The 27,057-nt window shown below is 33.9% G+C and overlaps 1 protein-coding gene across 1 annotated transcript in view; it reads left to right on the top strand.

Annotated features, from left to right (window-relative positions):
• Positions 1 to 7,808: 7,808 nt before the first annotated feature.
• The window catches only part of Mgat4c (MGAT4 family member C), a 302,515-nt gene continuing 283,266 nt past the window's right edge, over positions 7,809 to 27,057 (top strand). Inside the window, exon 1 of the mRNA XM_010610294.2 lies at positions 7,809 to 7,860. The gene's annotated coding sequence lies outside the window, so the exon portion shown is untranslated. The remainder of the gene's footprint in view (positions 7,861 to 27,057) is intronic.

Genomic DNA, 27,057 nt, shown 5'->3' with positions numbered 1-27,057 from the left:
CTATAAAATTTGCCTGAAGCCAACATAAGAATATTTCAAAGATCTTGAAGGTAGAAACATCACAAAACAACAGCAACAAAAGAAACTGGATCCTTGATGACCAGAGTACCTGGATTTCCTATCTCAATCTCATATGACTCATGTTAGTATTCGTGTTATAGTTTTGTGTTATCTTTAGATTTTTATCTAATAAATATAATTATCATAAAGAAAACATAAGTACACTCTACCTGCAACACTCTATGTTGGTAATTTTAGTTCACAGCTTTCATTGGCTGATTTTGAGGAATCACTCAGTAGAAATACACAGCTTGGTGCCAAGTCAAATGTCATAAAATATTGAATGACGCAAAGAGTAATTGAAATTGATGACCAACAAACCAATTCTATCACGTGTTCTGAAGTTCACTGTAAAAAGAGGTAATGAAAACAACAATTCCAAGAACACCAATAGAAAAAGCTACCACACAGGGCAGGCAGCTGAACAGAGGGGAAAGACAGGGAGCCCACAACAGGAAAATAATATGAGAAGGATAAACCTACACCTATCAGTTATAATGATCAATGTAAATGGTGTCAATTCACTGATCAAAAGTAACAGACGGGTAGAATGGGTCAAAAAACAGGATCAAGTAATATGCTGCATTCAAGAAACACATTTAACTCATTTAGATTAACACATTTAATCAATTCATAGACCGAAAGAAAATGGGAAGATTTCCCTTGCTCTTGAGTGGGAAGAACCAACATAGGGAAGGCAGCCAATCCAAAATTGTTATACAGATTTAATGCAATCCCAATCAAAATGTCATTGGCATACATCACAGAAGTAAAGAAAATATTCCTAAAATACATTGGGAACCAGAAGGGACCTAGGATAACAAAAACAATTCTGGGCAAAAGAAGCAAGGCAGCAGGCATTTTTATCCCTGACTGGAAATTATACTAGGGAGGTACTATGATAAAACCAGCATGGTACTGGCAAATCAAAAAAACTAGAACTGCGGATCAGTGGAAGAGACTAAAAGATGCAGAAACAACTCTAAACATATTCAGCCACCTTGTCTTTGACAAAGGGGCCAAACACACTCAATGTAAGAAAGATACTCTCTTCAATAAAGGGTGCTGGCAAAACTGACTTTTTACATGCCAAAGAGTAATACTAGACTCATTTCTCTCACCACTAAACTAAAACAAAAATGGGTCAAAATATTACAACAGAACGCTAAATCTTCTGGAAGAGAGAATAGGTAGCACTCTTGGGGTCATAGGCAATAGTCATGAACAAAACCAGAGTGCATGGGGAAAATACAAAGAATCAACAACTGAGATCTCATGCTATTAAAAGGCTTTTGCACAGCAAACAAAATCACCAACAGAGTTAAGACACAACCCTCAGAGTAGGAAAAAAGTTTAGCCAGTTGTTCCTCAGATAAAAGACTGTGTAGAGCATACAAAGAATTTAAAATATTACACCTTCCAAATTTAAACTTCCAATACAAAAGTGAGCAAATGACACGAACAGACATGTCTCAGATGAAGAAGTACAAACAAAAAATAAATATATAGAAAAATGTTCAACATCACTGGTCCTTTAAGAGACACAAATTAAAACAACACTGAGATTCCATCTCATTCCAGAAAGAATGGCTATTATCAAGAAATCAATCAACAACAAATAGTGACAGGGCCGTGGGAAAAAGGAACACTTCAGTGTTGGTGGGAGGGCAGACTGGTGCAACCACTGTGGAAAACAGTGTGGAGATACTATAAGAAAGGTAGGATTGGAGGCCCCATTGGACCCTACTCTTTCCCTTCTGGATATCTTCCCAAAAATCTTACATGTATCATACCACAACAACATATGCACACTCCTGTTTATAGTACACAGTTTGTAATAGCTAAACCTTGGAAATAACCCAAATAATGACTGATGAATGCATAAAAATATGTGCGTTTATTTATAGCTAAATGGTTGCACCTTTGGCCTATAGTCTTAAGTAAAATAAATTGAACACACATATATAAATAGCACATTGTCTCTCTGTACTGAGGAACTGAAAAGGTAAGTAAGGATAAAAATTAATAATAGATAATGTGGGGTAGGTAGAAATGGTTCAAAAGGAAAAGAGAACTAGGGAGGAAGAAAGAGGGAAAGAAGGGAGACAAAAGAAAAAAATGATTGCAGAAGGAAAAAATGGAAGCAAAGCTTTGGTACAGAAGGAGGAATAAAGGATTGAGAGGAGGGGAGGGAAATAGGAAAAGAAAGGAGAATCAAGATGTACCATATACAGGTACAAAGTCTTTACGATGAATGTGATCATTATGTACATCTAAATTGTACAATAAAATTAATAAAAAATGTAAAAATATTTATTGACTTAACATTACACAAAGTACTCAAAACATACTGCAGTGTAAAAACCAACAAGGCCTCTCTCTTTGTGAGAAATATGGCTGATAAAAATTTTATCAATGATCATCGAAACATTTGTAACTGACCCATGCTAGGAGGGAGAGAGTCTTTGTTCTATCAAATCCTTCTTGCTCTTATTTGAATGTGTGGCCTTCAAAATTCAGGTGCTAGCAATGTGATGTTGGTAAAGACAGAGCCTTTAAGAGGTGATTAAGCCATGAAATAAGCTTCCTCATAAATGGGATTAAAGACCTTGTAGGGGCCAGGGATTTAGCTCAGAGGTTCTGGCGCCAACCTTGCAAGTGCAAGGACCTGAATTCGACACCCGGTACCAAAAACAAACAAACAAACAAGACCTTGTAAAAAGGGCTGCAGGTGGTATAAGCCTTTTTTACTCTTCTTTCTAAATGTGAAGACAGTGTCCTCCACTCCACCTCGATGAAACATCTTGGAGACAAAGAGTAGCATTTACTGAAATCGATGCCTTGATCTCGATCTTGAACTTGTCATCATCCAGAAGGATAAGAAATGAATTTCTGTGCTTTGTACGCTGACAATCAGACATTCTCATAGAGCAGGACAAAGGTACTAACAAGTCCATGGTCTGGGAGGTCACAGAAACTTACCTTCCTGCCAAGTTGTTTACCTAAACATGAAGGTTGAGTGGGTGAAGAGGTAAAGATAAATAGAAAAAGATACATGTACAAAAATCCAGTAAAACAAACATGGTAGATGATCAAATGTCTAAAATATTTAGAGTGACATGAGGTAAAAGTAACAAAAACAGTAATAATTACAAAAATAGCACAGATCACTTATGGACAGCTGACCAGTAAAAATAACTGTATTTAAATGTAATATATATTAAAAAGGGTCCATAAATTTTGGGTTTAGTGAATTAGCGCAGAAAGCACCCACAGTCATTATCAACATTGCTACAATATTGCTAATGATTCAGAAAAAAATTGGCAATAATTATCCTATTACCATTTTTTCCCAAATTGACTACTAATCCAATTTCTAACCCTCAAATTAGTTTTGCTTATTTAATTTGCTAGAAGTGGATGTCTACTTACTAACCCATACTTTGACTATTGACTTAGTTTGCTCCACACCATATTTGTAATTTGCCCATATTGCTCACGACACTAGTCACTAATTCATTTCTATATGATATTTCATGATTTATTCACTTATTGATGGATATATAGAATGATCTATTATTCACAAATATGCACCCATCTCTGGAGTCTATGCAAAGTGAACATTGGTAATGAATTTTAACGTGTTATGCAAAAACCCTCAAAAGTAATTGCATTAATTCACATAACTTAAAATATTACATATAAATTTCAATTACTCCCCAGCCCTGCAAAAACTTGATATTGTTCATTTTCTTAAATATAAGCAGTCTGTTGGTTTTGCAGTTGTTACTCACACTGGGAGTATTTCTCTTCCAAGAATGAAAAGCTTAATAATTTTCTTGTCATTTTTCTAGCTGTTAGGACAAAATATCTGACACAATTTAAAGGAAGAGAGGTGGAAAACATATTTTACCCGGGTTTAATACAAGGTCACATAGAAGATTGAGTACTATATTTGATTAGGAAGTTGAAGATAAAAAAGCACCCTTATAAACTTTTTAAACTAAATTATATTTTGTTTTCAAGGAGGCAGACATGTTGTTCACTCTTTAAAATCTATCTGAAATATTTTTTTCCAAAGCTACTTTGATTTTGTCCTATTTGTGCTTTCTTTTCTGAAACCATTTCTTCTGCTAGTGCCTGTGAATTATTTGATTATCTAGTATCTCCTTCATTTACAGGAGCCCACTCAGCTTTGCTGAGAAATGTTTTGTTCAAAACTTTCTCTGTTCAAGTTAAACGCACAGATTCTGGAGCCAGAAAGCCTGGTGTGCATCCATGTTCCTCCACTAGCTGTCACTTGAGCTGAGCATTTAACCTCCATATGCTGCAGTTTTCTCATTTGTAAAATGAGAACGACAATAGTAACTACCTCCTGGGGCTGTTTTCAGGACTGAGGTGAAATACAGACATCGCATCCAGCAGTATCTGACAAATGTACCCAAATAGATTTAGCTATATTTCTTAGAATTTTATTATATTTGGAAGATACATCTACTCTTCTGATTCGCTTGAATACACAAAACTCCCTTATAGGACATGATTGATTCTCATAAAGATGTTTGCCTTAAAATTTATCATCTATACAGTTTCCAACTGATGGGATAAAGAAGATGTGGTTTTTCTATAAAATGGAATACTACTCAGCAATAAAGAATGAAAAATTAGATTCATTCATAGGAAAATGGATACATATTGAGGATATAGTCCTAAGTGAAAAAAATAAGTCACACGTGTAAATGCCAAATAGTTTCTCTGGTGTGAATAAACTATAATTGTACATAAGATCCTAGTGAGATAACTGACAATGTGAAATGGAAAGAAAAGGGCTGAAGGTGTCGGGAAAGTGGGAAGGGTAGGGGAAAGGTAATAAGGGAAAAGAAAAAAAATAGGAGAAAATGAAAAAATGGAAATAAAATGTTTGTAAATGGGGAGGGGAGTACAAGGGTGAAAGAAGGGCAGGGATAAGGGGAAAAAATTAGAAGCAAGACCTGTCATGTAAAGGTACAAGATCCCAGTAATGAATGTAACTGTACTGTATACCTAAAATGTACCAATAAGCTCAATGAGAAAAAAAAATTAAAAAAATAAAATGTATCATCTAAACCAGTATACTTTTATAAGTAAAAGGCTATATTATTAGTAACAACAATCGCACAGTTAAAACCAAGCATGTTTGTTGTATCATAGACTCATACTTCTGCACATACTGATTTTAATCGATGTATCTGCAAAAGTTTGCTCAGTGTTTGCCACTTTTATATCTTGCCTTTCTTGTATCAATCAATTTCTCAGCTTTTCAACCATTATGTTATCTTCAGAATGCTATTTCAAGTGTGTATTTTAAGTATAAACTTGATAATATATCTCTACTTGTAAAGATTTTGGCATTTTCTCGTTAATTCAAAGACTAAGTTGCAAGATTCGTGGGTCATGGAAAACAGTACGTACTTCATTATCAATATTGTCACCGATCACTCTCTATCATCGTCATGATCATCATCACAAATCTTTTTGATGCGCTTGACTGTTGACTATTTCACGTGTAATTCCCCTTTTAATCCACAGGAAGCATCACTAAATATTTTTATTATCCCCGTTTATGAAATGGAGGTTGGTGTAGAGAACTTAGGCAACAGGCTCAGTATCATAGAATTTATGACTGATGGAGTCCGATTTCCAAGCTTGAGAGTCTGACAGCACAGTCTTTGGCATGGATCACTAAGCTATACTATCTTCCTTGTTAATGTACTTAGTAAAATAAAAAAAAAAAAAACAAGAGCACAATTCAATGAGTCCTTCCTTATCTTCCTCTTGTTACACTTCAGCCTCTTTCCCTGCCACTCTCCCCCAGGTCACTCTCTGACACAGCTATTTTGAGCTCTCTTACCACTGACTGCACTGTTCACTTACCTCTAAGGTTTCCATACATACCACACATTTCTGACCTTCCTCCTGGACCATTTTCCCCATTCCAGTTTACTTGACCCAAGTTTGGATGTTAACAGTAAGTGATGCCTTCAGCGGTACTTCATATATTGTACTTTTTGTCATCTGTTCAATTTTAGCAATTGCCTTCCTTCTGTTCTCCTAGCCATGGTATTGATAATATGCTGTTTTAAATATCAAGCTATCCATGTTTATCCCAGTAGACTGCAGGCACTATTAAGGCAAACACAGAGTACCTTGCACCTCAGTGAATCTCCAGAGTCTTTACTAGGACACATAACAGATACAGACTGTGAATGACACATCACACTAAGAGTTATACAGACAAAAAGGGAGATACTCCAGATTAATTGCAAAAGCAGAGAGAGATTTAGTTTAACTGCTCATTCACTGGGTCGGGTATTTTTAAGTGCAAAGCATTACCAGACATTAGTAAGGAGGCTGGTTAATGTCATTAGCTAAAGGTGTTTGTTAATCCTATTTATCTAAATTACTCTTCAATTTGCTCCTAGAAATTGGGAGAAAGGAGGCACTATCTTTTTTATGACTCTATTTCAAAGTGTCCTAGGCATAGATATTTAATAGCTGTAAAATCAGCAGGGAGATAGGACAAGATTTACTCCTCAAAAAAGTAGATAAATGATTTACAATTATAAGTTTTGTAAACTGTTCTAAGAATAAAAGTCAGGGTCCTACAGTCAGGAATAAATCTGTTTTAAGATTAATCAAGCAAAACAGATTATTAAGGGTAAATTGTTCAAGATCTGTTTCTTGAATTGGTAAATAGTCAGAAAATTTGAACACTTCACCTTATAGCATAATCACGAAATATAGTAATGTTCAAGGAGCTAAAAGACATATATGTAATATGTAGATACATTTGAAAAATAAATACATGTAAATAAGCTTGAAACATACACACATCACATTTAGCTTCTTAAATAATCGAAGTAATTGTTCTGATTTCACTTTTACTTTTCTTCTATTCATAAAAATAAAATAACATATTATGGGGCTTCACAAGTAGAGTTCAATATTATGATTAAGACATTTAGTTCTACATTTACTAAAGCTTCTAAGAATTTATTGATAACTTTGATGCACATTGTAAATAAGTTAACAACTTAAGCATAGTACTGTAGTTAGAGCAGAAATGATACTTTTCATTGCTCCTTAACTGAAGTTGTTGCAAATCTTAAATGGTGTTTAATGTTGCTTAAATTATTATGGTTGTAAAGGAAATATATCAAATCTAATTAAACCTGTGTAATTTCAAAAAAAAGGAGATTTAGTAGCTATATTTGTATTTCTCAAACTGTCATTGGGAATGGTGTTGCTAATATTTTCAAGATTTGTTTTACTTTTTACACATTTAGAATCCTCAGGATCACCTTGTGTATAGGACAAGTTAATTTAGCACAATCCATCGTATTGTACATTGTTTAATTTATATGGCTTTTTTCCCCATTCCAGCATCACCATGGGTCTCTCAACTACAGATGCCTAACCATTTTGCATGTTTATGGAGCTTAATCCCAGACCTGAATTTCATTAACTGACCATAGCTTTACTTTGATTTCTACACTAGTGAGTTCATTGCTAAAATTGTGCAAAGATATGGCAGGAGAAGAAGGGTAAACATCATCTACATTTGAAAGGACCAAATTTACAAATCAGTACTCTTTAATGCAATTTTTTTTTTTCTCCTTGACTAGCTGGAAGTTTATTTGCATGCATTGTAAGTTGCAGTGGAAGTGGAAACAAATTTTTTTCATTTTGATTTAACAGACTCACCCAGAATGCACAGCCCCGATTTTGCATGAGAAGGGCCACCTCTGAAGAATCTAAAACGTGAGTCCTGATTTATTACTGAATTCTACAGTGCTGTATATCTGATCTGCTGATATGGCATGACATTTATTAAGACATAATGAGATGGTCTCTATAAGAAATGCAGAACATAAGGCTATGTCTTTTTTTTGTTCAGTTTTTAAAAATTCCAGTAATTAATACATGTTTAACTTTGAAGAAGATAAAGCGACTATGCTATTCCTTGACACTGAGTTTAAGACACATAGTTTGTTTTTTTAATGTGGATTTCGTGTTCGACTTTATTTATAAAGCATGTTAATGAGATACTTTAGAATTAAACTTTTGCCTTTTAAAAAATCTCTGTGATCCTCATTCACAAATACTTAGAATATATATTTAGCATCTTGGCTTTCCTGTTTTTTGGTTGTTTATTTTTTTTCAAATGGAGTAAGTGGCCAGCTAAAAGTGACAGCTTGGTGTACACCTTTCTTCCTTGCTCTGTCATAGATCCGTCTTTCAGCTCCTTACTAATGGTTGATGTCTCTTTTCTCTGTTTGGCCTCTGATAAGTTTTCTTCAGTAACCTGCTGTTTTGCTCTTGAACCTTACCATGGGTACAACTCTGGGATATCAGAGCTGTCAAAAAATAAAAATAAGATAGTGAAAAGAACAGAGCCTATATAAGTTAGGGAAGGCATAAGGCCTGTTAATTGACTGATGAACTTTCAACTGGCAGATAGTTTTCACTTCATCCTGTTTGCTGTCACAGTACCTGATATAATAAGGAGACCCCCCCCCCAAGAAATGGACGATGAGGACCATTTGCTTTGTGAGAATCCGCCAGGGCAACATGCCATGGAGCTTTATCTGTGAGAGTGAGGGTGAAACAAGCTTGCCTGGCTGTAGATAAGAGACTTAGAAGAAATCCTATTCAGATGTACCTGTCACTAATTTATCTGGAGGTTTTGTGATTTATACATACTGTTCTGTGTGCAATGCAGCATTAAATTGGTTTCTTCTGGGAGCAGATCACATTCAGGGGTCCTGAGACCCATGCTTTTGGATATTGTATGCTGAATTCCTATAGGTGTTCCTTGCTGAATTTTGATCTGTTACAAGCTGGCAACTTCCACATATGTTAGATGATCTCTTGCAACATTTCAACTGCAAAACAATCGACAAAAGCTTGTCTATTGCCTAATAAGCATATGTTTACAAAGAAAAAAATTAATCAACACTTTTCCTATTAGTGCAGTCATGTATTCTAATAATTCAGTAGTTATAGATACATTTCTCTTTAATGCCCCAGGTCTTGATGAATGCACGTCTGTGGCTCCTGTATATATTCAGTCAAAGTGATATGTACTTAAACTCATTAATTTATCCTGAAACATGCATAACTACTTTGAAACAAGCCTCACTAATGAAAAACAGTTTAGAAAAGATTTTTCTCATTTACAATAGGCTTTTCTTTTTACTGTAGAAATTCCATTTTATCACTCAAATGTATTTTGAGAGATAATGGCCTAACTTGTAAAATAAGATGGATACTGGCTAGAATATGAAAGGGACATAAAAGTAAGAGATGCTTATTTTTGTGTGTTGATTGTGCAGAGAGACTTTAGTTTGGATTTATTTTTTCAGATGAGGGAAAGTTAGCAAATATACTATTGACAAAAGTTGTCTTCTTTTTATTGTTTCCAGGAAGGGGTATGTAAAACAATCTTAATATCTTCTTGTGGGTTTAAAACATGCTTCATTTAGTGCAAAAAATAAGCCAATAAATGGCAGCATGGCAGTTAGTGAAAGCAATCAGTGAAATCTTTCTAAAGTATTTTCAGCATGCCATGACAACAGTCTTTAGTATGGGTAAATTAGCAACATAAACTGATATGCTGCTCTACTTTTGTAATTTAAAATTGTTCATTATATTCTGTACTGCAATGCAAAACAAAGGCAATCGTTTCATGCAATGGCAAAGAGAAGACTCTTCCAAGTGGATAAAACTGATGACTTTATTTTGCATTTACATGGTATAATTCTTTTAATTCTGTCCCAGGTGTGAATATGTGGAACATCCAACATAAACTAGAATTTTTCCATTAATGAACAAAAGTACAATTAGGGCGTTACTTTGGGGAACTTATTACATCTTTCATGCATAATTCACCACTTTTAAATGAGATAGTCTTCACATTTCCCGATCCCTAAATTAGAATATGACCTGAAAGCCTTGTAATCCTTCGTAAGAAACAGGAGTATAAAAATAATATTTTTAGTAATATTTTAATAGGACTTTAAAATGCTCTGTTGAGCATTTCTTTGAAGAAAAATAAAGGACACTGAGGAAAAAACAGTTCATAACAAATGACTATACATAATTAGCCATATTTCTGTCCCATTCTCTCCATTTTAAAATTTTACTTTCTGTACAGAATACTTTCTGCACTGAATTTTACATGTTTACAAAACCCTATTTAGTACCTCACATGTAGTATTTTCTTTACTCCATCAGTTTTTCCTTGAATCTCTCTCTCTCTTTCCCTGGAAAACTGCTTAAAAACACAGAAAAAAATTCATATTATTTTTAGAGCAATTCAAACAAGGGTCTATTTTGTTAGATATATTTAAAATATTTAACAAACAGTTTGCTGCTGTAATTATATTGATATTTTAAAACTATTCTGTCAATCATGAATTGTTCCTATGTTGTACACTGACTAGCTTCCAGTCTCTCAGAATCTGTTTAGTTTAAACATCTTCAGAAAAAAGTGTTTTCCTTACCATTCAATTTAGCTGTCATCTCTTTCAAACTTCCTTAAACTCATGGTACTTGTCATGATTATTAAATGTATTAAATTAATTATCTTCAGTTTATTTGTGAACTCTCATAAACCTAATGGCCTTCTGCAGTGCTTAGCACTATGTCTGTAATATATTAAGAAGGCAGCATAGCTGTTGACTAAATGAAATGAAAAATGAATACCAGACAATTCTATAAACAAAAATATCAGAAATATAATGTATAAATTAGATGCATAGGAAAAAAGTTATCAAATTACTGGATTATTTATCAAAATATTAACAGATCTTTGTGTTCCAATAGAAAACTTCAACAAGTTTCATAAAACAGCAGCTTCTTTCCTACATATTTAAGGCTACTAAAACAAATTAGACATTAAGTGCCATGAATAAGGGGGGACCAGTATCTTTAACTCACCCATAGGATGTTTTATGGGTGTTTTATTTCCTTTTCTTGTTGCTGAGACAGAATATCCAACACCCAAAGTTAAAGGAGAAAAAGTTTATTGTGGTTCACAGTTGTAGATGTTTCAGTTCATAGTTGGCTGGCTCCAAGGCTGGGTGGCATTCCAGAGGGGCAGGTTAGAAGAGAAATAGTTCATGGCAGAAAGCAGCAAAAGCAGCAAGCAACAAGTGACCACAGCAACCCTCTTCCTGTCCCTTAGATTTTATCCAGGCTACATGCCTTTGGCTGGGTAGCACTCACACCCAGGATGGGCGACCTCCAATCCTACCCAGAACTATGGCAAACCAATCAATGGACTAATTTAATAATCATACATCCTTGTTCCCAGAATCACACACTGTATTCACCCACCTCTGAAAAATGCTGTCACCTATGACCACATGAGACTTTGGGGGGACATCTAGATATAAACAATAACAATGGGTGACATGACTTGTCACAGAGACAGATTGAGAGGAAAAACATTAAATTAACAGAAATTTTGTATAATATAGGAGTCTTCAGAAATGAAAATCCAAACAAGTTAGTATAACTCTGTATTTTTATGATTTGATCCCTGAAGAATTAATTGTTGTAAACAAGTATGAGTTAAGAAAAGATATGAGCTAATGGTAACGTGCTTGAGAAAGGGACTTAGCAACGCCTATTTTTTGAGTCATTATTGTTTTTATGTTTAACATTTCTTCTCTCCAAGAATAGCACAGAGTGTTGCACCTAGGATTGTCAGGAGAGGGGCGAGAGAAAGTATGACTTTTTGCTTCTATAGTTTTCTCAATTTCCTTCAGCTTAGGTTTTCTCAATTGCCTTACTCAGTTAGTCAAACTGCTGTGTTTTGGAGTTTCAGTTCCTACCTTCGATCCCATGGAATGTATACCAGGTAGCGTTTAAGAATTATGAATGTTTCTAGAAAATTAAAGTGTCTATAACTTGTTTAAAATATTCATCCACTTATAGAAATACATCAGGAACAATGAAGGTTAATTTCCAGGCTACAATAATTAGTCAAATATTTCAATAAACCAGGTTACACTAATTTTTGGTTTCCCATTGTATGCAAAAGTTATATTAATATGATATGCCAGCCTATTAATTATGCAGTAGCTTAACATCTGAAAGAACAATGTACAAATCTTAACTGAACTAAGTTTTAATAGTAAAACATGCTTGAAATCATCTGAGGTTCCAGCAAGTTATAATCTTTTTACTGGTGTAGGGCCGTGCCTCTGTTCACTGCTACTGACTGATCAGGATGGTGTTCCTGAGACTGGGGTAGCTGTGAGTTTCTTAAAAAAAGAGCAATAGAATTGCGGCATCATTTGACCCTTTCGTGAATTTCTCTGTAGTATTTAATGTGCTTTGACACTTTGCAAATAAAACATTCTGAATTGACATAAATCTCAAATCCTTCTGCTGCTTAATTAAATTATCAAATATGTTTTGTAATTTAAACGATGTTCTCATATTTTTCAAAAGATTTCCATTCAAGAAATGAGTGTCTTTGGTCATTGATAAGAAGCCACTGAATCATTACTGTCTTAATTGTAAACTTGCACCAATGAAGTCATATTTTCCAAACTCTACCTCTCATACTAGTTCTGCGGCTCTTTCTACATTCATAGTTACTTCCTCCACTGAAATCTTCATGGTCTTCCATGAAGGTGGGAATCAACTTCATCCAAGCTCCTGTTAAGGTTAATATTTTGACTGTCTCCTGTGAGTTGATAATATGCTTAATGGTTTCTAGACTGATGAATCCCTTCCAGGTTTTCAATTCACTTTGCTTATTTATTGTCTGTAAATTGTATTTTTTAAATAATGATTGAGAATCAAAATTACTCCTGATGCTAGTAGTTGTAGAAACAAACAAACAAACAAACAAAAAAGCAATATTGTTTTCAACTCCACCTGAGCTTTGAATGGTCAATGAGCAGTAATTTTTTTTTCTGTTACTTTTATTGGTACTCTTTAGGTATATAGTACAGTTACATTTTTAAAATTTTTTTTCTTTTTCTTCCTCTGAGCAGTAGGTCTCAGAAGTATTGACTAAACAATATTGTAAAGTGACATGGTATCACCTAAGTTTATTGTTCCATTTATAGAACAGTGATGGAGTAGATTTCAGTGCAATTTTTAAGGGCTCTGGGATTTTCAGAATGCTAAAGCAGTACTGGCTTCAATTTAAATTCACCACGTGCATTAGCACCTAACTGGAGCGTCAGCCTGTTCTTTGAATCTTTGATTTCAGGCATTGGCTTCTCCTCTGCAACTATGAGAACCTTATACATCATCTTTCAATATACAGCTGTTTCAACTATATTAAAATGTGGTTATTGTAGCCTCCTTCACCACCTGTGTTACCTGGATCTCGATGACTTGCTATTTCTTGGGTGTTTGTGCCATACAGATATTCTTCCCTCTAACCTCATAAACCAACTTCTGCTTGCTTTAAACTTTCTTACAAAGCTCCCTCACGTATCTCAATCATTATAGAGGTGAAGAGGATGAACTTGGACTAATTAGGATTTGGTTTAAGGGAATATTGTAATTAGATTTATCTTGTATCCAGACCACTGAAACTTGTGGTGTCTTCATCTTACTTGGTTTTGGGGTGATGGCTTCACGTTATGAGTTTGGAAGCTTTTTATTGATTTTTGGAATCAAGGTCTGTTATTAATTCTTCTTTAATAGAATTCACTCTGGCACCTGTGACACTTACTAGTAGTAGGAGTATTTCTTGGGAGGTATTGGATTATAGATTTGATCTCTTAGGACTGGGGATTTAGCTCAGCGGTTCAGTGGCCTGCTTTGCAAGCGCAAAGACCTGAGTTCAATCCCCGGTAAAAAAAAAAAAAAAAAAAAAAATCTCACTACTTGAAAGTCATGTACCACTGTCCTAAAAAAAAAAAAAAAAAAAAATATGATCTCCTTACGACCTCCTTACACGTTTTTGATCTCTCCTAATTTTCTTTTTTTTTCTTGGTTTAGTTGCAGGTCATTATATATTCTTGAAAATTGTCCATTTGTACATTTTCCGATTTCTTGGCATATAATAATCTCTAATGGTCTTGTTTTTAAGTTGCTGTGGCATCAGTTGTAATGTCTCATTTTTCATTTCTGATGAGATTTATTTGAATTTTCCTTTTAAATTTTACATGTTTGTCAGTTATTTTTCTTGTTTCAGAATTCAGCTCTTGGTTTCATCAAGTTTTTCTGTTGCTTCCCCATTCTCTATTTTATGTATTATATCTATTATGTACTTCATTCTACCAGCTTCAGGCTTAGTTTCTTCTTATTTTTATTATTCCTTGCGGTCTGATGTTTGGTTGTTTACTTTTCATCTTTTGTTTTTCTAAATGTAGGCATTCATTGCTATGAACTTCCACTTATTAATATTTTTGCTATGCTTCATATGTTTGGGTGTGTTTTGATTTCATATGTCTCAAAATATTTTTTAATTTTTTAATTTCTTTTTTAGCCCAACAGTTGTTCAAGAGTATGTTATTTAATTTCCACGTGAATTTTTCAATTTTTCTATTAATTATTTCAAGTTTTATTTAATTGTGGTCAGAAAAGATCTTGGAATGACGTCAATCTTTAATCTGATAGGGTCTTTTTTGTGATCTTGCATACATTGTATTGTAGACAGTGTTCCTTGTGGGCTTCAAAAGAATTTATATTCTTTTGCTGTTGGTTGAAATGTTCTGTTTTAGGGCTGGGGATTTAGCTGAGTGGTTCCGCTGCCTGCCTAGCAAGTGCAAGGTCTTGAATTCGATCCCCAGTACAAATAAATAAATAAATAAATAGACAAATAAATAGATAAAATTAATGTTCTGTTTTACAAGAAAACACCATTTAAATTAAACATATAAAAATATTTAAATGAAAACATTTAAAGAAAAATCTGTATGACCTGGTAAAAACCTGAAACTCAATTATAGAAAGTTATAGCTAATAATCTTATGTTAGTGGTCAAAACTTTATCTTATGCATAAAATCAATAATATGAAAAATAAATCCTGACTGAAACTATTATTAAGATCTACAGTATTTATGTTCCTTGTTTAACAAATTAGTGATAATAAGGAAGACCCTTATGGATCTAAGCAAGACTTAAAGAAATGGAGATATTCGAATTTTAGTGATGATAGAAAAATGAAATTTTCATCTGCATAATATACTTAACTGAGTAAATTAATCTCCATTATTTTCTCAGTCATAATATTGATCATAATTTATAATACAAAAGCATATTTTATTGGGGTTTTCTATTTAAATAAAGCTAAAGTGCCAATTTGAGAGCCTTGACCTCATGAACATAACATTTTTAATAGTAAATAAATGATTGTTTACTTGTAAAAGAGAAAAAATGAAGTAGTTTGAGTAAATACCAATTATATTAAAGTAAATACTAAAACATTCTTTTGCGAGAGTATATGTTATGCCATGATTATCCAGATACAACTATTTACCCGTGTCTATGTTCTTGCTTGTGTAGGTTCAGTGTGGTAATAATTATTTACAGTATCTTACAGTGTGCCTCCCGTGTCCCTTAATAATTAAAAAAGTGCATGTCAGAATCTGTATTATATAAATTAGTTTAATGGGACAAGTGAAGGGTGGATTAATTTTGAATACATAGGTAGTGACATACCAGTGATGGTGTCTTGGCAGAAAACAATTAATTTGAAAAGCCACTTTTAGCAGCATATGAGAAAGGCTGCACATAAAATACAGCAAGAATTTGAGAATCAGGAGCTCTTAGTCATTCCGTTTTGTAACAGTAAGTAACTGAAGCAAAGCTCTTAGCACCTGGGTGTAAAAGTGCTTTTTAAGTCTAAAAACCAAGACATTTAAACAATCTATGTGCTCTCATTCTTTTTACACTGTTTTCTTTCCATGCTGGTAATTTTAAAGCACTGAGAGAAGCTCACAAAATGAAAGATCATATGTGTTTATTAGACAACACTGTCAAGACTCCAACCTTAATCTTTTAATGGAAAGTCAGGAAATTATTCATAATTCTAGTGGTTTTTTTTTTTTCTTCCCTAGCAAAATAAGGTGTTTACGATCAGATCCACAGGGCAGAGATTTCTTTGGTGTTTGTTATAGTTCCTTCATGAGTTAGTTGCATTAATTTTGTTTCTGACTCCTGAAGTGTGAGTATTATACAAATTATTTTCTTATTAAATAAACCTAAAATTCATGTTATGGCTTTCTGATTTGGAGGTCATATAATAAACATTTAAATATCATTCAACTGGAATACCTCCTCTCCATTTTCTGTCAACCGTGTATACTGTCTAGATTTTTAATGATGGTTTAATGTTATCTTTTCTTGAGGATTTATCAAGTTTACTCAGCCATGGTCCAAGTTCTTCCCATTTTTACCCTTATGATGTTGAAATTTTTTTTCAATGTGACAAAATTCATCCTATAGAATATGTTCACTTACAACTTTATCTTCCCTAAAAGACTGTTCATCAGCTAGTATCGCACTTTTGAACATAGTGGATTAATTTAATCTGTTTTGAAACAAGAACATGTACCAACTCCAAAAGAGAAATGTAAATACTATGTACTGAAAAAATGTACTTATAAAAAATGAACACATTTTACAAATCTTGACTCTGATTGTAGCGATTTGACCCATTTCATTCTATTTTTGTGCTAGTAAAACTTACAGGACATTATAAACACATCCAATATTTTATGTCCCAAATTTCATGTAAAGTTGGCCGGGTGAATATTTGACTCTACTTTTCATCTTTCAAATCTACTAAAATGGCACTGTTGGGTGTTTTCATTTTACCTGCATTACAAATAAGTAAGCTGAGTAACAATAATCTTTGGATTTTCTCATGCACAGAGCAAAGTAGTGAAATCAGGATTTTACTATAATCCTTTTAAATCAAAAGTTGGAACTGGAGCATTTAGCAAATATTGTATGGTATATTAATTTGTGGCTTTGGGCAAGTATTTTTGTACCCTACATTGTGAAGCTGTCAGTGAGGACATAAATGCTTACCTATTGGATATATCACTGGAATACATAATGATTAATAAGGACTTTATATAGAAAATATAGGAAAAGTATGACACAAATGATGTGACTACTGAGAGGAAAAAGATCCTTCTATTATCCTCAGTAGCAGAAGTTTCTGTAAACCAAATCCGCTGAGATAATCTAATTGAAAATAGCAAGAAAATATAAATACCAGTGTTTGAATTTCTACCTACTACAAATAAATGTGTGTAAAATTAATCTGGTAGCTTCAAATTGTTCATTCTTTACTAAAGCATAAGTGAAAAAGGAAAGATTTATATTTTTAAGTGTACTGCTTCAAAAATCTACTGCATGTCACAAAACTGACATTTATTTTATAACAACTATTAAAGTAGTTGAAATAATTTTGAAATGATCACCCACAACTAAATATGTCATTTTAATACTGAGTTACTAATAATCATGGAGAAGTAGTTCTTTGAGAAAGATAAACAATTGTCTAGATTTCGAACACTGCCATCCAAGTGTCTCTAATAAGCCCTATCTCTTGAGAATGACACAAACTGAGTAAACACCCAGAGAGAAATCTAGGATAGAGAGCAAATGTTTCTGGAAAACAAATATTGACTGTTTTCTTAATTTTCTTTGCACAGGCAGAAAACAAAACAAAACTTGTTCTCTGTGGATTAGTTACCAAAGAATTTATATTCTTACAATCTTGGCACCTGACACAGCATTAGAATATTGTATCGGTATAATTGTTGTTCTTCGTATAGAATCCCTTTACATTTCTCATGGAAAGTGGCATACTGGAATTTAGATCATATACTTAGCAATAAAATCAACATTTAAGTGCAATCAAAGATGAACCAGAAATGATGTATATCAAAATCAAACAAAATAAAACTAATTTAAAGTATATTTCAATCAGCAAGTTATTGAAATGCACAAAAAGAATAAAGTAAATGTAAGAATGTAGAAGCAAATTGTGGTAAAACCAGTGGCACTTGTGGTTGGTAATATATGGGAGTGTAAGTACTTGCTTTGTACATGAACATATTAGGTGGTCATCAGCCCATTTTTGTTGCCATAACTTGCATACGTTTTTTAGATAGATAACTAAAATATCTGTTATACATTTTAGTCCTTGTCACATTTTCAGTTTCTCACACTAGAGAAACTATTCGGTATTTACACGTGTGTCCTATTTAATTCATTTAAAAGTATTGCCTCAATGTGCATCAATTTAGCTGTACATGTATCTAATTTAGCATTTTTATGGTTGAGTAGTATTCCATTAAGACACACACACACACACACACACACACACACATACACACACACACACACACACACACACACACATTTTCTTTATCCAGTCTCCAGTTGATGGGCAGTTGGGCTGCATCCAACTTTTAGTTATTACAAATTGTGCTGCTATGAACTTGGGTGCACATATATCACTATGGTATGATTCTTTTAATTCTTTAGGGAAGAAATCAAGCAAGGGAATAGCTGGATCAAATAGGACTCCCAATCCTAGTTCTTTGAGGTATCTGCCTACTACTTTTCACAGTAATTACACCAGCCTACACGCTCAGCAGCAGTGGGGCAGCATTCCTCTTTCCCTGAAGCCCTGCCTGCATTTGTTATTGGTTGATTTCTTGATAGCAGCCATTCATTTTGGTATGAGGTGGAATCTCAGTCTTGTTTTCATTTGCATCTCTGGAATCACCAGCGATGTTGAACATTTTTTCATAACGTTCATTTGCTCTTTATACTTATTTGTCTGAGAAATATCTGTTTATTTCAGATGCCCATTTTTGTATTGGGTCTTTAAATTTGGGAGTTCTGATTTTTGAAAGTCCTTTATATATTTTAGATAGTAGATCTTTGTCTGAGGAACAGCTGCTGGAAATTTTCTGTCTCTGCATTCTGTTGGTGTTTTCTCTTGCTGTGCAGAAGCTGTTTAATAAGAAGGCATCCCACTTGCTGTAGCTCTTGGGCAACTGAGGTTTTGTTCATAAAATCTTTTCCTACACCGATGTCTTCAATACTTCTACCTAACCTCTCTTCCAGATGGTTTAGTGTTTCTGTTTTAATATTTAGATCTTTAATCCATTTTGATTTTAGTTTAGCGCATGGTGAGAGATATAGCTCTAGTAGATAATGCAAAATAGGAAGAAAAGGGATAAAAAGGAGTAGAAGTGGGAGAGGTAGTGGAAAGGAAAGAAGGGAATTGAATCAATATGAGAAAATGAAAAAATAATGGAAACAAAATCTTTGTAGATTGGGAGGGAGGGAAGGGTTGAAGGGAAGGCAGGGGAAAGGGGAAAAAATAAGAAGGAAGACTGATTTTGTAAAAGTACACATTTCCAACAATGAATGCCGTTATATTGTATCCATTAAATATACCGATAAAATTAATAAAAGTAAAAAAGGAAAATTAAATGGAAACTAAAAATAAGACAACTGAAATAAAAGCTCAGCATGGCATCACCAAAAAATAAACTATATTTTCTTTATAACTCTAGAGATTTAACTTCTTGGTTGAAAGATCAATAAGTTTGTGATCATATGCTGAATTTATATTGCTGTATTTAATTAAAAGACATTAACAGCTTCTATTAATTCATCACATAAAGAATAAAATTCATCAAAGTCTAATATGCATTTCCAGATTTCTTTTATTCATAGAGAATCATATAAGAAGTTTGATATATAATAATAAAATTGTTGTACTCAATGTTTTGGCAAGGGATACATTTAATACAGGACACACAGTTTATAAAATTATTTTATAATATTCACCCAAAAAGTCAGATACAGAGGGGTGCAGACATTAGCTGCACACTAGAGGCCCAAAGAATCTGTCCAGGGGCCTGGATCCCAAAACAATGTCCTACATAAGTCCAGCTGAAGGTATACGGTCCAAGGAAATGTTCTCTAGCACTTTGGGAGGCTGAGGCAGGAGGATCAAAAGTTTGAGTTCAGTCTGGGCAAGATTCTCCAGTCTGGTGAGATTCTGTTTCAAAATGGGAGAAGGAAGGAAGGAAGGGAGGAAGAGAGGGATGGAAGGAGGGAGGGAGGGAGGAAGGAAGGAACAAAGCAGAGTTTTGGGTTTTTTTTTTAATGAAGCAGGATGCTACTCTGCTGATTTGGACAGTGCTCGAAGCTAAGTAGTCAAAGGAAAGCAAACCTAGATGCTGATCCCCTGATTATGGTTCCTGAAACAGTTTGGACATCTGGCATTGACAAATGTGAGATAAGCAACCTGCACTTTTGCAAACAAGTAAGTTCATGATGGATTGTGATAAGTTTGTACAAGACTCAGGAACTCCTGTGCGTGCTCTCTACTGAGCACTGCACAAGGCTGATTTCTCCACCCAGGGCCCTGTGCCCAGACACTTCCACAACTCACATCCTTACTCTTTTGAAATCTTTGCTTCAATGACAGGTCCCTTTTAAATACCCTATTAAAATCAACTGTGCATTCTTCCATGTTTACCATCTCCTTAGTGTTTTCTACTCTGCAAAGCTATGTAGCACTTTTATTTTTTTTATATAATTTACATTGTATTTTGTTTGACTCCTTCATTAGAATATAAATTCTAAGAAGTTGGGACAGTTTTTTTCTTTGTTGACTAACATCCCAAGCACCTAGATTCAGTCTCACACGAATACATGTTTGCTGAATCAATTAATGAATAATGCGGGCCGGGCCTGTAATCCCAGCACTTGGGAGGCTGAGGTAGGAGGATTGCTGTGAGTTCGAGACCAGCCTGGGCTACATAGTGAGTGCCAGGTCAGTCTCACTAAATAGTGAGGCCCTGTGTCAAAAAAGGAATAATGTGAGTTTAGGAAGTTTCAATTGTACTGCAGAATTAAATGAAAAATGAAAGTGTATGAGGAAAAGACTGTCTACTATGGAGATCTCTATGTTTATTTTCTATGTTTATTTCATTTTTATGTTTATTTTCTTTTGGCCCTAATCCCATGGGGGAAAAAAATGGAGACACTGAACATAAAGAGAAATTAAAGAAATATTTGTGAAGGAAGAGATATTAAGAACTTACTTTGGGACACTTTCTCTTACACGATTTCATTCAATAAAAATATTTTCAGCCACCACCACCACCTTTCTTATTCTCGCTATATCTCTACTATGCTATAATTGAGCTTTTAGAAAAAAAAATATGCATGAAAATTTCTCCAGAGTTTGGAACTGGATCAACTTTTGAACTTTGGTAGTAATAAAAAGGTAGTTAATTTTCTCTTAATTTAGATAATTCTTTCTTAATATTGATCTCATTGTATACAAGAATTAAATATTCGATGATTTATTTAGGATGGCGCTAAGGTACTCAAAGATTGTATGGATTTTCTTTTCTTTTTTCCATAGAGCACATGACTAAATGTCTGTATAATTAGCATAGAAGACAATTTCCATGAGAATAATTTTGTGGCGTTTATTAAGTTTTTCAAATCCCTCTAAAATTATGCTACCCACCCGACCTCCTCTGTTACTGAATTTTAAAACAACATTTTGAGCTCTGATGCAAGGCCATTAAAAATGAGCAATGCTTGTGATGAGTTTGTAATCTTCTTAATAATTCCTTCAATAATGAATAAAATCTGGAATTAATGTCCCCACATTTCCTCGTAATAAATTTAACAATATACACAAAAATGAACCGAACATAACCATAAATTAAAAAGTTATTTGCACAATCTAAACTACTTTATCTCATACTACAGCAGTTCTGCATTCTTAAGAATGTATGCTGTACAACTTGTACAGGGACATATCACTGGGCTTGCAAAAATGGCAGAAGGTAATATTTGGTGAAAGCATTTTGTGTTTTCAAGTCATAGCAATTGAATTGGCCCGCTTACCGATCATTTCCACTGAATTTCAATAAAGCAGCAATGGTGACAGCTTTACAGCAGGAGTTTTAATAAAAAAATTCAAGAAACATCTAAATGTCTTTCTTTTTCCTGAACAATGAATTCAATATAATAGTGACCTTGCCTTCATCTCTCAAATAAGAAAGAAATAAAGCTGTTGGTGAGATTATGGATGAAAAAGGAACAATAATAATAATATTAGTTCAATATGTGCCGTACTGGTTTGGAAAGAAGAAGTATATAATCTGATCTAAAAAAGTCCAATTTTAGGACATTATTTAAAGGAACACAGTGATACCCGAATATATTTTATAGTAGTATTTCCAGCATGCCTCTAAAATATTCACTTTTTAAAATTTTCATTGATGTTACCCAAATGTTTCATCAGCTCTTATAGTAAAGAAAGATAACCCTGAATTACCTGTAGGAATATGGTTGCACCTTGACACCATAATGCCAAGTGAAAAAAACCAAGCACACAAGCTTAAATATCACATCATCTCTCTTATATCAAAGACCCAGAGCAAAAATAAACAGCAACATAGAAGACAGATAATAGAAAGTAGGGAGATGAATTGTTCTCAGAGAGGAAAGGGATCAAGAGATAGTAGGAGGGACAGGAAGGGAAATGAAAGGGGATGAAAAAAACAATTGAGTTCGAGTGTATTAAGTAGCAACTCACACAAGGAATGTAAATATTACATGTAGACATGTACAAAAAAAAAAAGTAAAGGCCTCAAGGGACGGGTAGAGAGGAAAAGAGGAAAGAGAAATGGGACAAAAAAGGAATTAAGATGTTTTGTACACATGCACCAACTTCGCACAAGGAATGTAAACATTCTGTATTACACATACATGCTTGTAAATTCCAATTTTAATAAATAGTGAACTATCAAGATATTCCTTAAAATAATAGGAAGAAAGGGGCTAAAGGTGTAGGGAAAGTCAGAAGGGTAGGGGAAAGCTAATAAGGGAAAAGAAAAAAATATGAGAAAATGAAAAAGTGGATGAAGTGTTTGTAAATGGGGGGGGGTGAAGGGAGGGCAGGAGTAAGGGAAAATAATGAGAACCAAGACCTGTCCTGTAAAGGTACAAGATCCCAATGATGACTGTAACTATGCTGTGTACCTAAAATGGACCAATAAACTCAATAAGGAAACAGAAATTAGTGGAAGTTATATTGATCAGCTTTCACATTGCTGTCACTAAATATTCAACACCATAATTTAAAAGAAGAAAGCTTTAGTTGACAGGCTCCAAGACAGAAACACCGAGCAGAAGTAAGTGAAGGGAGGCGCACCTGTCAGTCCGCTCGGTGCGTAGCGGCGGGGAGGCAGAGCACAAGGGAGAAATGACAGCTGGAGAGCAGCCTTCCAAAGCCCTGGCCCAGGGACTCCCCGCCTCAAACTGGGCATCACCCCTCTAACAGCCCCTTCAGAGGAATCCATGGATAACACCCCAAGATCCTTCACATCTCCAGGATCGGTTAACTCACTTGGGTTGACATGGGAAACCATCAAAATTCAGCAGTTTCATATGAGTAACTTCAGTCTAGAAGTCAGGAGATGCCCTATAATTGCTGCCAACAGTACATGATCAAACCTCATTTATATTACAATTTATGCATGGTCATTACTAATAAAATGAATATTAAAATGGAGCAAATGTTCGCTTTTATAGGATAGCATATCTCAAATTGAAGTAAGGAGCTGGGGACACCAATATGTGAATGAAGTATTTTTTGTATAATATCGTGGTCCTGGGACAATAGATATGAATAATTTAATTTGCTGCTCATTTTTTTTTATTGTAAAATGTTGAGTGGCTGAGCTTTACAAGGAATACATACTTGGGCATTTAATATTATGCATGCTTAGATTTTAAACTGATTTTGAGAAACTGAACTAACCTATTAAAGTGGGGAAAAACTAAATTTTTGTTAATAAAACTGAAGTGGAAATTTAAAAAATTTAAATTTAATTTTTAAAACATCAATAAATATGTATCATATTTTCACTTATACATTTTTACATATACATTTTAGAGAATTGGAAAATAGGAGTGAAATTTTGACACTTTTAAGCCCTTTTATTGTGAAAAATGAATGGTATATCTCCAGGGATTTAAAAACATAGAGATAATTTTTTTTTTCCTGGCACCTGAATGGAATTCAGGACCTTGAGCTTGCAGGGCAGGTGTGATGCCACTGAGCTACATCACCAGCTAGAGATGATTTTAATTTTTATCTAGATGTTCCTATTATATTGGTGATATTGGGGATGCAGCCCAGCATTTAGCATATACTAGGCAAGGAGCTATATCTCTTACCCTGTTTTTCAATCATTGGAAGATTTACATATTTTAAATAATAGAACTGCTCTATTTGATTTTTAATTATCTTTTTTAGGAGATTTTCAATTAAAAACTTTTGAATTAATTAGTTTTGCAGTTCTCTACTTAATGTTTATTGGACCAAGGGTAACTGTTACCCTACAAAGGAAGAGCATGGATAAGAGGAGACGATCATATTATGTACTTGGTAAATTTTATTCATTAAGAAAAATAATGTGGTAATAATTACAGCTAGAAAAATATGAATTGTTACTTTATGATGTCATGAGTTTCCTATTGTTTGCAAAGAAGGGATTTTACCATCACTTATGGTTAGGAGTAGGGGACTGATTCATAGACTTTACTGCAAGATAAACTATAACCCAATACTAATGCTATCTTTTTTGTGAAGTGCTGCAGAATTTTTATATATTTGACATCATATAGATCAAAATGTGAGTCTCAGCCCCATCAGCCTTGATACCTTGAGCATGCTGTTTAACTTACATTATCCTCTTTTTCTACATGAAAAGTTTGAATAAAAGTGAATTTCTGTAGTACTGCTATGAGGAGGAATGAGATGATGTTTAAAAAGCATCTGGCACAGTGTTTGGTATGTAAAAAGTTCTCTGACAATTGTGAATGTAAATTTTAGTAATTGTTATAATGATTGTTACCAAGAAAAAAACATTTAATATCAATCAATACTATCAAAAAGAAATATAGCTGCTTGGTAATCTAGACCACATTTATGTGAACTATATTTCTAAATATGGCAGAATCTGAGCCAAAAGAAGGGTAAAGTATCACCTACTGAGAATTCCAACCTACACTTGCGATTATTAGTCATTCCCTTGGGCAAATGGTGATTGTTTAAAAATACAAATCTTTGAAAAAGATGGATTAAGCCATTGTCAGACATCAATAATTCTTACTCTGGAAGCCTTATCTGATTAGTTTCCTTCACCAAGATGAAAGCAGGAAAGAAAAAACAAGAGCATGCAAATTTAGAGGAGACCTTATACTGACAGAGGGTTGGGCAGGGACGGAGACTCCCATTGCAGAGCTGCAGACTTGCCTGTTCTCCCGTGGAGGTGGGGTATTCCACACTCAAAAGAAAAGCAATAAAAACCATGCAGGTTTTCCATAAAGCTAAAGTGCCGTCACACATTTATTCTAAAGTTATAGCCATATGACATTATGGGAATTGAAACTGTAGCTCTTTTAAAATTAAATATTATTTCCTTTGAAATTGACAGTTTTGTTATAATATTGGCACTCATTGAATTCTAAGCTATTTTGAATTTTTCAGGGATTTCACCAAATATCTTCCAACTTTGAAATACTTTATACAAAGAAGGGAAAGTCCAAATCATGACACAAAAATAAGTTTTTTAGATAAGGGAAGCATTCATTTATCACTGAATAAGCTGTTTTTTCATTTACTAACTGAGCAAACAGACATAGTTATGAAAGTTAAAAATAGAGGAGAAAAAAGGCAAAATGCCTGTGATTTTTTACACATAAAATGTAAAAAGCTAGAATAAAAGCTGTTATTATTGAAAGCAATACATGCTAAGTTATATAAAAGAAAAGGAAAGTAAGTGATATGGCAGGTCATTTTAGGTAGAAAAGGTCAATAATGGCTCCAAACTATAATAAGCTTAGATAGCAACGATGTGAAAGAAAATATATTTCTGATAGTATAAATGGAAAAATTATGAGATAGTGAGATGGTCTGATGGACAGTGCTGGTTATGGTTGCTATCAGGAAATTCACTAACATTTCAATATAGAGCAAATGCAAAAGTAACTGCAGGGAATAAAGCTAAAGCAGCCATCTGGAATCAGATCTCATGAAAAGTCTTACAACTGGTGCTAAACGTGCCTTAAAAGTAACAGGAAAGATGTTTTTCTCATTCTTTTTTTTATTACTATATATTTGCAGTACGTACATTTTACAACCTCTTCCCTCTTCCTCCAGTTTCCCTTTCCCACTTTTCATTCTTCTTGGTATGATTAATCTTAGTTCATTTTGTGGTGTATAGTGTCCACATTCATTGAGGTCATTAGGACCGTGTACCTGGAGCATCTTCATTCTCCCTATTTCCCACCTCCTCTTCATCATCACTCACTCTTGGATCCCCAACCCATTCCCATCTGCCACGGATCCATGCCCTCCTATCCTTCCTTTATTTTTCTCTTAGTTTGTACTTTATCTTGCTCAGAGATATACTATACAGTATTTAAGTCTGTGTGTGTGATTTATTTCACTCCACATTATATTTTCCAGGTTCATTCATTTTCTTACAAATTATTCAAATTTGTCCTTATTTCTAGACAGGTAGTATGCTATTATTCATAGATGCTTCATTTTCCTTATGCAATCATCTGTTGAAGGGTACACAGGATGTTTCCAGGATTTTGCTTTTATTTTGTTCTATGTATCACTGTAGTATGATGTTTTAAATTCTTTGGAAGAGCGACCTAGAAGGGAGATAGCTGGGTATATGGAATTTCTAATTTTAGTTTTTTGAGAAATCTTCATACTGCTTTCCATAATGGTTGTACTAGTTTGTATCCCCACCAACAATGTAGAAGGGTTTCTTTCCCCCCATAACTAAGCCTGCATTTATTTTTTGATTTCTTGAGATTGTACTATATCAAGATATAATTTCCATTATGGAGAAATATTTGTTCTAAGTAAAATACAAGAAGGTATTATA

Source organism: Fukomys damarensis, unplaced genomic scaffold, assembly GCF_012274545.1.
Source record: "Fukomys damarensis isolate Sample0158 unplaced genomic scaffold, DMR_v1.0_HiC HiC_scaffold_15, whole genome shotgun sequence".
NCBI lineage: Eukaryota > Metazoa > Chordata > Mammalia > Rodentia > Bathyergidae > Fukomys > Fukomys damarensis.
The sequence above is the reverse complement of the archived record's forward strand: the minus strand, read 5'-3'. Positions and strand labels throughout refer to the sequence as shown.